This window comes from Anastrepha ludens, chromosome 4 (genome assembly GCF_028408465.1).
Source record: "Anastrepha ludens isolate Willacy chromosome 4, idAnaLude1.1, whole genome shotgun sequence".
Lineage (NCBI taxonomy): Eukaryota > Metazoa > Arthropoda > Insecta > Diptera > Tephritidae > Anastrepha > Anastrepha ludens.
Genome location: NC_071500.1, coordinates 4,300,807 through 4,314,022, shown reverse-complemented (window position 1 = coordinate 4,314,022; position 13,216 = coordinate 4,300,807). Strand labels below are relative to the sequence as shown.

General features: G+C 35.0%; 1 protein-coding gene and 1 pseudogene across 2 annotated transcripts in view; one reads left to right on the top strand and one right to left on the bottom strand.

Annotated features, from left to right (window-relative positions):
* LOC128859644 (scavenger receptor class B member 1) overlaps window positions 1-13,216 on the top strand; it is a 108,018-nt gene that overhangs the window by 34,654 nt on the left and 60,148 nt on the right. Inside the window, exon 1 of one of the 2 annotated variants that reach the window (XM_054096611.1) lies at window positions 10,944-11,037. The exons of the other annotated variant lie outside the window; for it this stretch is intronic. The gene's annotated coding sequence lies outside the window, so the exon portion shown is untranslated. Of the gene's footprint in view, window positions 1-10,943; window positions 11,038-13,216 lie in introns of those variants that run through there. 2 annotated transcript variants of the gene reach the window in all.
* On the bottom strand, window positions 11,926-12,026 carry LOC128862641 (small nucleolar RNA U3; annotated as a pseudogene).

The following is a 13,216-nucleotide window of genomic DNA, read 5'->3' as shown; positions in this document are numbered from 1 at the left end:
CCGGTGTCTTGAACGAAATTGAAAGTGTTACAAATCTTCATTATCGCTATGAAACTTCATTACGACGATTGACCATAAACAGCTGATTGGTTGCCAAGTAGCCAAGTTGCCTGACTGCATCGCCATTCCACCGTTGTGGCTGTCTTTCATTCAATATTTGCAGTGAAATGATTACAACAATCACACCAATTACTTATTATGGCACAGGTTGCGAAAATCTCAGACAAAAGCAAAGACGAAGAAAGTGCAGACGTTGTGTTGATGTTGCAATCTCGCCACATTCGCAGCAGCTGACAGCGAGGTGGTCAATTCACACGTCTTTAACATTTATTCGAAAATTAACGGTTTCTCAATCACACAATACAAATCAACGTGGAACCAAGTTTGGTTCTTAAGTCTTTCATTTACAGAGAAAGGCGTGTGAGGAAAATGCACTGAAATGCAGTGCTGAAGTATGGCGTGCCGAACTGCGTTGTCTTCTTCGCTTTAGGGTTCATCAGTTGAATGTATGTATGTATATATATATATGAATAAATGTGTTCACACATATGAAATTAACACATTCATATGGGCTCGAAACTTGGACAGATCGCGTGCATATGCCTGTATTTTCCGTACGCATTGAAGTATTCAATTTACAGAAATCTGCAAGTGACTGTGCACGCGGCATGTAAACAAAATATCTGACTGCATAAACCAATTACGAGTATATGTTTTTGTGCATATACTGCCGAACACACCAGCATCGAAGCAACAACAAATTATTAATGAAGCTGCATACTCGTACGCTGCTCAACCCAAAGCCACATCAAGTATCAGAAATTAGCTTTGCATCGCCACGTAGGCTGGTTAATCTTAAATTTCACAGATTCAATATTTTTAGCTCACATTTTTCTTCTTTCTTACGTGTTATGCAACGTGCGATGAAAAGGCGGGAAAAAGCGAGAAAAGTGAGTTCGTAAAATTGTTGACCTAATAGAGAGAAATTTAGCTGCCGTAAGAAGATAATCGCGAATTTGCAAAGGTATGTATGTAAGACCGTGATCGAACAGACGAAACTAAGTGCAAGAAGGTTAAAGGTTAAATAGATCACGGTTTCGATCAGTAATATTGATTTAAGGAATTTCTGGGTGGAGTGGCGGCTTTTGGGCTCTCAGCCCAATTAGAAAAAAACCTCTAAAATTATTTCTTTTGAATTGAAATGTTTGCACCGCAGCCCTCATAGATGAACTAAAATTGTTTTGGTTTCTTTTGCCGATTAAGTTTTCGTTAAGGAAAAGTAATCTAGTCTAAACCAGCAATTTCAAGATTGAAATGAGGAGGTCTTTACTTGCAAATATAATATGCTGGCGCTACCCCTTGGCAAACTGTGGTCTACACTTGAATAAGTGGGCCCAGATATTTCAATAAATAGAGCTAAATTCAATCAAAAACTGAAATGAAGCGAAATTATTGAATTTTGCTTTGAGAATCCTCAGTTTTTATGCACCTCGAGTGAAATGTGGGTGCTTACCCTTCGAATTTTGTATTATAATTAAATGTGAAAATTGCAGACCTTTAAAATACTTAATATGATAACTAATGAATTATATAAATAATACTTGGAGTGGCTTGCAGAACTGACTAAATATTTGCCACATTCATACATTTTTTATTGTTGTAGAGTAATTTCTCAAATGCTATAAAATTTTCAGGTTACATGCTTGATATTTAAAAAAATATTACAAAAATAACCAAAAATGCTTTTAACCAATTTTGCTCGGCGATAACCTTTATTACATGAAATTTAATATTAATATTTTATCTAGAGACCTTAGCCTTAATGTCGCTATTCATGTATCTTGGCATGCCTTCGACCAGTTTTTCAATAGTTGAGTGTGGAAGATCACGGCATTCCTTCCGAACTTTTGACCATAGTTCGTCGAGGATCTGTGGGGTGATTTCATGTGAGGATAGAATAGCTAATAAACTTTCAATCGCGTTTAAATCAGGACTCTGTGCTTGCCATTTTAAAAATTGGACGTCCTAATTTTTTATCTACCCGGCATTACCCATATATCTCTCTAGGTCAACAAAATTCGACGAATTGATCTGTAAAATATTCGAATGATCTTCTTTTTTCATTATCCTGAATATTCGCATATGCCTCCACGTGAAGCAGCCCCTTACCATAAGGCTACCACCGCATTGCTTCGTTTGTTTTTTTTACTTTTTGCTTTTGCAGCTTTTCCTGTGGTCAGTGCCAGTCATACAACTTAGCATCTGACTGAAAATGGTTAATATGGGTGTTTTCAGGTCATGTCACTGTTTTGCTGCAGTCAGCACTCCGGTGTTTGTACTTTTTGCAGAATCTCAACCTCGCTTTCACGTTTTTGTTATGTAATTTTGGCTTTTGTGGCATGATGGTGGCTTTTTCAGCGCTCTGCATACTATCTACGCACTGACGGGTTTTTTAATCCTTTGTGCGCTTTTTTTTCTGGTGATGAGTCAATAATCGCTCCATCGCTCGCGCATCTCTATCCAAAAGTAGATTGCAGCGTTTTTTCGTAACATTTGGAGGCTTTATATTTCGTCATTTAAGAACACTAAGTACAGTTTGATTACAGATTTTCAAGCGTGGTGCAATTTCTTTTAATAAGCGCCCATTTTTAATCAATCAAACAATTTCATCTTCAATCTTTTAATAAATTTTTCTCATTTCGATTAATTTATCAAAACAGTCCTTTTTATTTGAACAAACAGTGGGTTCGACGACAAACTCAATTCAATTACTTAGTTTTTGTTTTTTGCTTATCGCGAGTCAAGAAACAGTACATTTTAATAGCAGCAAAATACGGGCAAGGATAACGGTGTAAAGCATTTGATCATTGACGATCACTTCAAAGTTGGCTCAATAGAATTTTTGTTATTCTTATAATATATTTTTTATTTTTAAATTTTGTGAACTTGAAGTGATACGTTTAATTTCGTAATAAATCAAGCATTTAAACTGAAAATTTGAGGCATAATTTTGAGAAATGGCTCTATAGGTTTGTCCATATCATTTGGGCCCAATGAGTCGAGTCATTTAAAACATTTGAATTAATTAAAATTTGGGGACTCGTCGCTGTTAAGCATTTTGGAGTGTATATGTTTATTCATATATACGTACGAGAGCCGGTTGATAAGTGCGCGACCTAAGATGATTCATTAATTCAATGAATGGTTTTATATTTATAATTTTTCAATGTAATTCCTTTCAAGTGAAAAACACTCCTCACATCTTGCCTTTATGCCGCTGAAAAATATGACTTTCGATTTCGCTTCAAAAAAGTTTTCCATGTCCGATCTTATCTCACTGTTTCTCAATACTCTTTATATAGTATTCCAGGAGAATGAGACGGAGTACAGACTCTGTCCGGAGGATGATGAAACCACAGAGCATATCTTGTGTAACTGGTTTGCCTTGACAAAGACAAGACTGTACATCTTTCAGCGAGATCAAATGGATCCGAATGAAATCAAGAACTCTCCTGTGGCAGATATTCCAAAAGTTGTCCACAAGGCGGAATATTTACGGAAAGAATTTGGCTTTCAACCAATTCCCAGCCTCAAGCAGAGTAGATGTAGGTTAAATAGAACCTGGTGTAATACATTTATTTCCTTTTGTAGTGCAAGTCAATAGGACTAGTAAAAAGTAACTACTTCTAAAACATGTAGTAGAACATGTAGATATCTTTTAGTTTGAAGTGTCGGCCCCTCGGCACGCTACAAATACAAAATTATTATTATTATTATATTTTTTTTTAACTTTCTTCTTCAACTTGAAAAAGAGCAAAAGTCATTAGGAGCTAGGTGCATACTGTAATTTTGATGAACCTCGTAACTTTCCGGACATCACTCGTAACCCTCCTCTCACCTACTTGCCACATCTCCTCAGTATGACAGCTTTCCGTGCCTGACTTAGTAAACTTACATTAAACTGGCCGTTAATTGTAGCCTTTGAACGCAAGAAATTGAATAATAAACTTCATGCGCTAACTCAGAAAAAGTAGCCCTACTCTTCGATGCCGATTCTTCCAATTTGGGCTTCTTTGGTATGCTTTCTGTTCCTTTCCATCCACAGAATCGATTCTTATTTAGACTCCGGCTCATATCCAATGAATCCAAGCTTCATCAATGGTCAAAAAGTAGTTGCAAGTTTCATCGAAGTCACTCTCATATAAATTAAATTCTTAACAAATCTATGCATAGTCGTAGCTGCTTGTCAAGCAGTGGAGGCATTCGCTGTAATCAGGTGCAATTTGTTCTGGTACAAATATGGTCTGTTGATCTGCTATCTACTACAATTTTATTCTTTGATCGCCCAGTACTGATTTCTCGACTTTTTAGATATTTTCTTTGGCTACTACCATCACTGCGCGACACGGCCTCCAGTCGCTCTGGCTTGTTGAAGCAGTTGAACACATTTTTACTATTTTAAATCAAGTTGCATAGTTCTCGAGAACTGATCACATTCCTTCACAATTTTCTTGTACACATTGCCTCTTTAACAATGGATTTAATTAATGAGAAATGGTTGAAATGAGAATTTCCCATATCCGTTGACTTCGAGTTGTTGCATGTTCCAGTGATGACTGTTAATGACCCAAATACAAAAGGAGGTGTTATTTATAGGAGCAATGAGTAAGCAATTTATGTTATCAGTAGCGAAATGTTAAAGCATTACTTACCTCACCCCTCGTGTGTACATAACACACACACTCGCATTTACTTATTTGAGTTCAGGCAGTAAAAAATCAAAACATTTCAAGTTTGTTCATATTCTGTGTGTCGGTATGAGAGCAGTGTCGAGACCTCATTCACTATTACCTACATATATAAGTACATATATATGCTGCTATGTGCACAAGTATGCAATCGTACGTTATTTTTGAGTCGCTGTTTACGGGTAGATATCCTTCAACTAGAGATGCTTACTTCCTTTGTCGAAACACATTTAACACTTCATAGTTACGAGTGTAATTGCCTTAACTGCTGGTTATAGCATTTTTATTTCTTATTTTTTTATTTGAGCGCAATTAAAAGCGACCTTAATTGCGAGCGAATTATTAAAAACGCATTCGGTTTGACTTACTTCTAAAGTATCGCCAGCCACATGTGTGCGTGTGTTTGTATACATTTACTTGTAGTACTTAACCTAAATATGCAAATATATAAGTAATGAAAACAAAATACATACAAAGCTTCATTTGTGATTGTTAGAAAATGTCAAAAGTGAATAGGCTGAATCTGCTTTTATGAATTCATATGAACTTGCGAGCAAGGCTTTGGGTTCATAACTACTTAAAAGGTGTAACTACTTTGAGGAGCCAAAAAATAGCATGAAAATAGCAAAAGCTTAACAGTAATAGCAAATGATTTGCATAGAACTGTAGAGCGAACCTTAAATATCTATACTGCGGCACATGGCATTATTTCCTAAGTATTGGTTTTTTTACCTATAAGATTTCCTTTGTACCGCATTTTTCGATTATTTTGTTTGTAATACTGAAGAGCTGGTCAAGGCGTAGTTCATAGTTGGTTATTATGCTTATGTTATGTCTTGAAAAGCTTTCATTTTGAAGGCTTCAATGTAGACATTATTAAACAGGCATTCATATTACCAAAAAAATCTTGTGTCCACAGACACTTTGGCCTGTTCTTGCGTTTTATAAAATGTAACGACGTTTACGGATTTCCTCAAACTGTCTATTACTAGCAGCAAATTGCCCAATTGAATTTCTTCCCTTTGCCTTTTCTTCATATCGTTAATAATAATTAAATAAACAAAAAACACTAAAATCTCCCACCAAACCAAATTCTATGAACAAAAACCTTTCAAAACAGTGTTGACAGCTAACTGTCAAGTTTGCAGGGTAGATTAATTTTTGTGGATTTACGTATTACTAAGCGCTGCATAAGCGAATGCACTTTTACTGTAAAAAGCATTCAAATGTCCAATTTAACATTTTGGATGGGACTTTGGTCCATAAAGGTGGGAAAAAGAGTCCCCGAAACTCCCTTTAGATGAGACGGTGTGTGAATGCATAAATGATCTTAAGCAAAGAGTAACAAAAAGACTCTGAATGCGGCAATGAGGTTTTTCCTACAAAACAAAATCTACTAAATAAACAAAAGAATTCTAAAAGTAAATCATTACATCGCTGAGCACAATTAATTACTAGCGGTCACATTTCACGTCAACAGGTGTAATTGCGTTTGTTAGTGTAGTCTGAATGTGCTTATGTTGTACACAGACCTTTTTTTTTGCCATTTAACTCAGGCTTTTTGTTGACACTTGACGTATGTCATTGCCGTTGTGTTGTTAACTACAAAACGTTCTCTTTCATAGCGAAAATAACTGCGATTTAGTGTCTGGATATTTAATTCAGTACCTCCGACTTTCGTTTGGAAGGAAAAGTTTAATTTTTCTTTGTTTTCTTTTCGTTAAAGATCTGTTATATATATATAATTGGCGCATGTCACCCTTAGTTATATTAAGGGGACAGATACCTGTAAACGGCCATATTTTCCCTGATTTTCATTAAAATTATTTAAAATGAAGAAGTCAATCTATTTTTTTCAGAATTGGCATACAGTTTATTTATGCATTAAAATAATATAAATGTTTTTTTTAATCATTTAAAATGGCGGATGTACACTCAGTTCTCCCAGGAAGGTCGCAGCGGGTCTTCTCGATCGGCGGGCATTGTAGCATCGGCGTCAGTGACCTGAATTGTTTATTAATGTCATAATTTCTATATAAATTAAACAAAAATGGAAAAAAAAATCGCGGAATAAAATGCTTCAGAAAAAAAAAATTGATTTTGGGGAAAATTTTCCTACTATTTTTGCTTCGAAAAAATAATTTTTTCGAAAATTTTTCGAAATTTTACATTCACATAGAAAGTAATATCATAAGAAATATGTGTGCAAAATTTCAGGGAGATCGGTAAATAACTTTTCGAGTTATCGTGTACGCCAATTCGAAAAATACAGTTTTGAGAAAAACGCGTCTAAGGTTTGAATACAACTTAAGGGGGTAGTATGGTTAATTCGGTGTAAAACAAGCATATTTTTCGAAATTTTTTTTGTCGACACAGTTGATTTATTCAAAATTTTAAAATTACTTCATTATAAAGTCATATTTAAAGAATATTATGTGAAATTTTCATTGATTTTTATGAAGAAATGAGTTGGTGGCAGCGAATCTTCGCGGACGTTTCATAAAAAAGTTTTATTGCGGTGTCCCTCAGAACTCATTACTGGATCAACTAAAATCAAAAAACCAAATTGATTTCATCAGCTAATAAAGTTTCGCAGGTAACAACGTCGAATTTTTTTTTTTTTTTTTTTTTTTTTAATTTTTTAAAGCGCTTTGAAGTCAAAACACCGATTTTTCATAAAAAAAACTTGAAAACTTTGTTGTTTTAAAATATGACAAAATTTAAAAAAAAAAAAACTCGACGTCATTACCTCGTGAATAAAGTAAGGAAACAAAAAAACCAAATTTGAAAAGAATCGGTGCAGTAGATATGAATCTACAGTGGACACCGACCGTAAAAAAGGCAAGTGTGAGAAAAACGCGTTTAAAGATTTGTGAAGATTTTTACAGCGTGAAATCCGGTTGGAGAGGTAATATAGATACTTAATCCTTTGTGTCTTTGTCAATTTTACTCTAATGCACTTCAAACTTTCACACAATAATCTTAAGATGTTATAGAATAATTTAAAAAAAAAAAAAAAAAAAAAAATGAAAAAAAAAAAAAATACCATACTACCCCCTTAACTATACTTCTCCCAGCGCTCGAACGCAAAGACGATCACGGTTGACAATCTATAATATAAGAAATACTTAAATTTAGGATCTAAAAATTTTTTGGCATATTCTTAAAGGTTATATTAACATTTTATGAAAACAAAATTTTCTTTTTCGAAATTTTACAGGTATCTGTCCCCTTAAAAGCAAACGAGAGAGCAAGACTCGATCTCGTACTTTCTAAAGACTTCAATTAGATTTGTAAGACGGGGTAGAATCAGAAAACTTTACTGAACTTAGTACATATTTCGAAGACACGTTCGATCCTAAATTTCAATCAATCAATTAAAAATGTGTGGTATGATCTCCAAATAAAGGCACTTTTTTGAGCTCATACCAATCTTTTTTAAATCGAAGTTGACTCTTTACTACCCATTAAATGGCCTTTTGTTCCAAGTGATCAATTTCTGATATTTAATCGATAGAAAATACTTCACAAGCCAGTTGAGAATCGCAGGCGAGCGCTGTGCTAATTGCATTTGATATAAAATTTTGAACACATCGTGATTTTTAACCATAAACATATACATTTTTTGGACGACGAGCAGTTAGTTTTTTTATTATTACCATTCTAAAATTTTATTGCAAAGTTGATAGTAAAAATAATAAGCGGAAATATCCTAGAGAGCTTGTCTTCTCAAGCTCTGTTAGTTCTTAATGAGAAGTTTTTTTTAAAGAGAAGTGAGCTTCCGGTGTGGAAATCTCATTTTTCGCAAAAATGCCAGTTAAGCGGCTTTGCACTTTAAACTACGATACGTTTTTAACTGTTTACAACATTTTTCACATATAGCAAATATTGTAGAATATTGACAGTAAGTGATTTGTTTCACGGGAAACTTGTCCAACTGAATTTATGGCCTCATAAAATCGATGAGCAAACAAAAGATTTCAACAAGTGCTCATGGAACGCTAACTTCTAAAATGGCACAACTAGAAAACGTTGAAATAAAATATTAAAACAAATTCTTCTCGCAACCGCAAAACTGTATCATAAAAGCACAATACATAGGTTTGGATGCTATTTCGCTCATATTGGTTTTAAATATTTTCCGCAAATAGTCTTTAGTGGAACATATCTCAGAATGTATACACTGCAGCGGATCACACCATATGGCAATTTAAAGTTGATGTTGCACTTCAAAAAAGTTCTTTGATCGTTTTGAGTTTGTGTTACAGCTTTCCAACAAAAAATGATGGTAGAAAATAAAAAAATTGGTACATTTTTCAGTGCCATTAAGGCCAAGATGAGAAGTCGGAGCAGGTGGTCAGAAAAGTGTCTGTTGCTTATGGGCAGTACCAAAAGCAATAACAAAGCGATTTAGAAGGCTTACTTATTTAAAATTTACTTAAATTAACTTTTTCTGATAATTAATAAATTACAATTGGTATTTGTGCACTTAATTGACGCTGCTATTGGGGCATAGGACGGTAACGAATATCTTCCAATGTGTTGGATTTTACGCAAGATACTTAATTTCACATAAAGCCCCTCACTTCATGCATGAATTGACTGGATCGAAGCTAAGATCGGTCTCCCACTCCTCCGAGTACCTTTTGGGGATCCATTAAAGGGCCATTCGAGCAATGTTGTCTTTCGCTTAATCCTGTTCGGCCACCTAAAATGCGTTTTATTTCCGCAGCAATCGGGTTGCAGTTTGTTATGTGGTAGAGCTCTTTGTCTGAAATTATGATTAACGAAAATATTCTACACATCCTGCGTAGGCATTTATTGGCAAATGTTTGTGTTTTCCTTGATATCGCCTGCATAACACGCCAAGCTTCAGATCCGAACTGGTTAGATATTTGTGTTGAAAATTCTTCGTTTGGTGTTTTCATTGATGCTCGACCATTTCCTGACTGTTCGCAGCGTGTGATTGTCGTTACGAGCTTTGTTTATGCGCGAATCTGTATCTGCATCTGCTCCTCCGCCTTTGGATACAACACAGTAAGAGGATTTTCGTTTGCTGTGTCAAAGCGCATTATTTTATCTACTTATCTGTGGTAAAACATATATCACCCGCATAGCCCAAATCACAATGCTTTTCTTGGGGCCTCCGTTGGGTTGCTTCCGGACATTCTGGATCTAAGAGTGTGATGAAAAGAAGTAGTGAAAGTTCTGTCTTACTCCATTTGATATTGTGAATTTTTCACTGACTTTGCCTTTGTAATTGTCTATTTGTATTGATATGATTTACGCATGAGCGTCCAGGTCTAAACCCACTTTGTTCTTGTCTCAGCCTAGCTTTGCCTGAACGTATTGTGAACGCAAAGATCTTTTCAATGTAGTTTAATAGTGTTGTGGTTCACTAATTTTTGCTTTGACTGAGGTTTTCCTTTTTTGGTAGATCACTGTAATGCCCTCTTTCCATTATGTAGGAACATTGCCGGAATTCCACACGTCGCGTGTGATAGGGCAAAGTATTGGGGGGTCATGCTTCAAAAATTCCTGTGGCAAAGTGTCAGTGTCTGACGCTTTATTGTTTTTAAGCCTTTGAATGGCATTTCTACCTCTTATTTAGTTGAGGAGTTTTTGGATATATTTCCATGTGGATTGCAACTAATCGCTACCGATCTCTTCTTTTACTTGTATGTTAGTATTTTCTTATATCAAATTATTAAATTCGTCGAGTCGGACCGGCATGTGAGCACATATTACAATGTTCAGGAATTGATGATTAGGCATAAAACTATTTCAATACATAAGAATTTTTTTCTATTTCATTTTTTGAGTAAAGTGAAAAAAATATCTGATTCCCAGTTTGATTTTGAGTTGCGCTACTTTTGCGATTAGCGTGTGCTGCATGAAGAAAACTTTATTACAATTGAGGTGACAGCTCGGAGAGTCAGTAAAGGAAAAGCGAATATGCTCGCAGGGCGTTTCATTGCTCAGCACCTTTCAAATGTGCAGATTTAGCTATTTGTAGCAAATAGATTTTGCCCACATCACTTCTTGCCAGAAATCGCAATACGAATACAAATGCAATTTTATAGATTTTGAGCGGCTTGGCGTTAAAGTTTAGTAACAATTTATGTGCAATATAGTGGGAATAAAACTGGAGATGTTAAGACCTCGAAGTGAGACACTTTGATGATTGACTGCAGTTGAAAAGTTTATGGCTACAAAGAAAGAGGCTAAAGCGAGAATGACAAATGGCAAACTAGTCAGTATTCGCCTTGACTCTTGAGTAGTGTGAGTGGTACGTATGTACTTATGTGTGACGTAGTGCATTGAACTGTGAATTATTTTGCAATAACTAATAAAATTGAACAATTGAACATTAAATAACAAACGATATTCAATTTGCCGAAATTGCCCCTAAACCACCAACTACAGCATTAGTTTTCACCAAGAAATGTTCGAAGTTCGATGTGTGGTACAAATAAGTTCTGAAATATGCCAGTGAATACATTTAGCAACTGCAATCTAGCGTCTTTTTTGTGAGATTTTGTGGATAAGTTCAATAATTAGGTGCTTACTTGAAGAAGTGGATCTTGATATTTCGTGTATTTCTATATGTTTGTATGTATGCGTGATATGCATACCTATATATTTATGTTGTGTGTGTGCATTTGAGAGCTTGAGAAAAAAATTAATTCGAAGTAACACAAAACAAAAAAACGTGCAATCGATAATTAAACAGTGATGCCCATAAAAGCTGGTGACTTGTATTTGGCTGTTTTGATGCTAGTTCAAAGGACGTGGCTTCGAATATACCATTTATGCAAATATGTATTTATGTACAATAGTTTTAAAAACATAGCGAACGGGTTTACAACATTTTGCTATATTGTCGAGCAAGGGTCAGTGAATTAACGTTAAAACCACTTCTCAGCTGTCATTTAGAGCTGACCTAATAGAACCACAATATTGAGCCCCCAAGTTGTTAAGTCCAGAGCTATTTTTTACATAAATCACCGAAATTCTAAATTTAAAAACATAAAAAACAAAAAAGTATTTAGAAATGCTGCCTAACTACCGCATTTTAGTAAGGAAATATTAGCTGCTTTTACTTCAACAGACGCCTAGCGAGTAGTGAATAAAATAAAAACACCAAGTTGCAGATGATCGCATTATTTTCGGTTTGGCAAACTGTTCTTTAATTACATTGCTTCCATTTCATTTTAAAAATTTCACATGAACTTATTGAAGACTGACTACAGAAATGATCCTGTGAGGTATAGTCTTTGCCTGAAATTATAAAAAATAAAAAAAATCTGTCCTTATTCATACTTGTAACCACTGACTTAAGTTTGTCGCTTGTGAGCTAAGCGTTTAAAACCAAAACCGCTTAAATTCCGTTAAACTGTTCTTGCTTTCACATACACATTTTTCGCTCAGCAAGCAATTCAATTCCTAGCAAGTAGAGAAGTGGTGGAACGAAAGCAGCTAAAATATGAGACATTAAGGGGGCAGATACCTATAAACGGCCATATTTTCCATGATTTTCATTAAAATGATTTAAAATGAAGAAGTCAATATATTTTTTTCAAAATTGGCATACAGTTTATTTATACATTAAAATAATATAAATTTTTGTTTTCTATTTTAATCATTTAAAATGGCGGATGTACATCAATTCTTCCAGGATGGTCGCAGCGGGGCTTCTCAGTCGGGGGGCATTGTAGCATCGGCATCAGTGACCTTAATATAAAAAACCAAATATTTTTTTGTTTATTAATGTCATAACTTCTATATGAATTAAACAAAAATGGAAAAATGGTAGACGTTGTTGTTGTAGCAGCATAAAGATTCACCATGAATATACCGAGAGTGCTGATGCAGTGACAGGATATAAATCCAGGTAGTTACGGTAATGTAGAACCGACTGCTTGGGATTACACGTTGATGTAGTTTTGATGATATTGGTTAGCCAGGGTTGACGTGGTGACGTACTTTTTTCTCTCAGACCATATCCACTTTTTGCTCTCCGTCACAATCTGCTGAAAGAAGTTCTTCCTTTTTTGGCTGATAAGCAGTTGTTATGTACATTTATGAAAGCCTTTCAACATTTCTACAAAGGCCTCTATTCGTACGGTATCCAATTTGCTTTCTTGTTTTTAAAATCCATCGCTTTCTGTGTAACCGTCAATAAATTTGCAAGTTTTTTCTTGAGTTTCACATGCCCGGTTTTTAAATAATGCCTTCAGTTTTCAAACTGTTTCGGTTGCTCAGAACATTTCTTGCCCCTCAACCCAAATCAGTACCTACTTTTAAATCGGTCAATTTGTACACGAAATGTTCCATCACTTAAAAGTGCTCTATAACATGCCTCCTCATACAAGGGCTACTTAGTTTCAAGAGATATTAAAAATATGCAGAATCATGTTTTCCCACCGGCTTTCCTCTTAAATGTAGAAGATTTATTCAAATTCATT